Raw genomic sequence first — 3481 nt, 5'->3', positions numbered from 1 at the left:
CGCAATGATGGCAAGCCTAAGGTGGAAATGCTCAGCTCTGCACCACGCTCCCTGCACCTAGCATGTCCCCAGCAGCAGGCTTGGTGGGCACCCAAGGCCAGAGCCAGGACTGGGGGAGGCAAGCCAGGAAGCCAGGCACAGCGTCTCCAGAGGTTTCCACTCGAGGGTGACCACCCTGCGCGTGCGCAGCCGGAGAGTGAGCGCCCCTTACAGTCTGCACTGGAGGCACCTCGCTTGCCTCCTCCCATCCAAGCCTCCCCAAAGACACAATTAAACGCCACAGAGGATTCTTTAACAAGATCTGGGATCCTCAGAGCCCTGAGGATGATGACGGGCTGAAGCCAGTATGGAGCCTAATTCTTCCAACCATTGCATAGTCAGCAGTAAACTATGCAAGAGGGAAAAGGAAATAGGCGAGGGAATTGGAGTTTGTTTCCAAATTCCCATTTGGCCGTTAGTATCGTGGTGTCAGCAGAAACTCCTTGGTCTCCTTCGTTCTTATTTCCAGCCTTACTTTCCAACTTGGGAACATCCTAAGCAAGGCGCTGGACGAATGGCCGGGCCTAGGTTCTCTCTGGTCCTGCCTCTGCCAATGGTACATGGTGGCATCGGGCAAGTCGTGTGGTTTCTACGAGCTCTGTTTTCCTTATTTAAAAATGTACATAAGGCTGGACACTGTGGCTCACGCCTGTAATCCCAGCACTTTGGGAGGCCAAGGCAGGTGGATCACAAGGTCAGGAGTTCAAAACCAGCCTGGCCAAAATGGTGAAACCCCATCTTTACTAAAACTACAAAAAAAATTAGCCGGGCGTGGTGGCGGGGCCTGTAATCCCAGCTACTCAGGAGGCTGAGGCAGGGAATTGCTTGAACCCCAGAAGCAGTGGCGCCACTGCACTCCAGCCTGGGCCACAGAGCCAGACTCCATCTCAAAAAAAAAAAAAAAAAAAAAAAAATTTACATAATACCTACTGTGGCAGATCACGAGCTGTCATGAAGGTCAGAGAAAACTTGTAAAAGTTTGTTGAAAATGTAAGATACTCCAGAACTGGGAGGCATAACAGTCGCTGTTTGTTCTGAAATAGCTCTCCAAAGAGCTGTGTCTAGCTCTTTCTAGCAGTGTCTAGCCAGTCATTTTCATTTCATTTATTTATTTATTTGAGACAGGGTCTCACTTTATCACCTAGGATGGAATACAGTGGCACGCACACAGTTCACTGCAGCCTTGACATCTCGGGCTCAAGTGATCCCCCCACCTCAGCCCAGCCCAGATATGGGGTTTCACCATGTTCCCCAGGCTGGTCTCAAACTCCTGAGCTCAAGCAATCCTGCCCACCTCAGCCTCCCAAATTGCTGGGATTACATGTGTGAGCCACCAATGCTGGGCTTACTTTATTCTTCTGTTGTTTTTTTTTTTTTTTTTTTTTTGAGACAGGGTTTCATTCTGTAACCCAGGCTGGAGTGCAGTGGTGCAAACATGGCTCACTGCAGCCTCAACCTCCCAGTCTCAAACAATCCTCCTGCCTCAGCCTCCTGAGTAGCTGGGACTACAGGTACATGCCACGATACCTGGCTAAATTTTTGTTTTTTGTAGAGACAGGTTTTTGCTAGGTTGGTCTTGAACATCTGGTCTCAAGCAACCTTCTTTCCTCGGCCTCCCAAAGTGCTGGGATTACAGGCATCAGCCACTAGGCACAGCCCTATTTTCATTTTAAATTGCAGTACCCTTGTTTGAAGTTGTAGGAACTGAGAAAGCAAGCCCTGTTGACTTAAATGGAGACTTACAAAACACATAGTATTTAATTTTTTTCTATGTTATTTCCTATTTGTACTTACAAAGCCTATTTAACCCACTAACCCACTATGCCAAACTAATGCAACTAGACTGCCTCCACACTGGCTTCTGCAAGCAAGGAGGAAATGCAGGCTTCCTTATGAGTAAAGGGTAGATCCAACTTATAAATAACACCTGGCCTGGCCTGAGCATAGAGTCACCCATGACAGGCTCAGGAATTGTAAGAAGAAATGCTTTCCAATATCCAAACACTCATCTCCATTACTCAGCTATCTTCATTCATTCACTGACTTCTCAAAATCCTGTAAGGATTTTGCTGGATACTAGGCTTAGAGAAGGAACTGCAAGCTACCCTCCAGCAAGGGAGACCAAGGACAACCATGCAGTTCCACTATGAGTATTCCAAGGACTGTGTGTACTAAGTGCTGAGGAAGACAGAGGAGACACCACCTCCATAGAAGGACGTTGGGAGAGTTGGTCAAGATGGACCTCAAGGGCTGGATGGGAGCCTGGGAAACCATGGCAAAAACCCGTCTCTGCAAAAAATACAAAAATTAGCTGGGTGTGATGGTGCCTGCCTGTAGTTCCAGCTACTGGGGAGGCTGAGGCAGGAGGATCACTTGAACCTGGGAAGCGGAGTTTGCAGTGAGCCAAGATCATACCACTGCACTCCAGCCTGGGTGGCAGAGTGAGACCCTGTCTCAAAAAAAAAAAAAAAAAGCCAGATGGGGCAGAAACATCCCACAGTATTGCAGCTGTCTCAGGCCAGTTGTCCCCTATTTAGTCATTTGTTGACGCTCACAAAGGTCTGCATTTCTATACAGGCTCAGGCACTGTTCTTGCCACTGGGTAAGTGAAGGACAGAGACAAGTTCCTACAGTTATGAGAGCTTACATTTTGGTAGAGCAGACAGACAATAAAATAAAAAACAAATAAGTAGAATGGTTTCCTATGTGATAGACACTCTGAAGTGAACAAAGCCAGGAAATGGGATAGGGAATGCCTTGCTGAGTGAGTGGAATGGTGGGTGGGATGTTGTTTTATCTGGAGCTGTGGGTATACTGTGGGGAAGAGTATACTGGTCACAGGGAATAGCCTGCACAATGGCCCTGAGGAGGCAGTTAGCTTAGTTTGAGGGACTGATAGGACCACACACAGGAATGAAAGAAGTCAGAACTCAGACAGGCACAGTGACTCACGCCTGTAATCCTAGCACTTTGGGAGGCCAAGGCAGGCAGATCATGAGGTCAGGAGTTCGAGACCAGCCTGACCAATGTGGTGAAACCCCGTCTCTACAACAAATACAAAAAAAAAAAAAACAAAGAAAAAATTAGCTGGGCATAGTGGCGTGTGCCTGTAGTCCCAGCTACTCAGGAGGTTGAGGCAGGAGAATCGCTTGAACCTGGGACCTGGGAGGTGGAGGTTGCAATGAGCCGAGATCGCACCACTGCACTCCAACCTGGGCAACATAGCAAAACTCCATCTCAAAAAAAAAAAGAGAAGAAGAAGAAGTCAGAACTCAAGGGGACTTGGCCCTGATGGGGAGTTCGGATTTTATTATAAATGTAGCAGAAATCCATTTGTAGAAATTTTTGGCAGAGAACTCATATGATCTAAAGTTTTTGAGAGCCAGGACTCTGTTTCTTTTTCTTTCTTTTTTTTTTTTTTTTTTTTTTTTTTGGGGCTTCT

Source organism: Theropithecus gelada, chromosome 1 (genome assembly GCF_003255815.1).
Source record: "Theropithecus gelada isolate Dixy chromosome 1, Tgel_1.0, whole genome shotgun sequence".
Classification (NCBI taxonomy): domain Eukaryota; kingdom Metazoa; phylum Chordata; class Mammalia; order Primates; family Cercopithecidae; genus Theropithecus; species Theropithecus gelada.
This window is presented reverse-complemented; position numbering follows the sequence as displayed.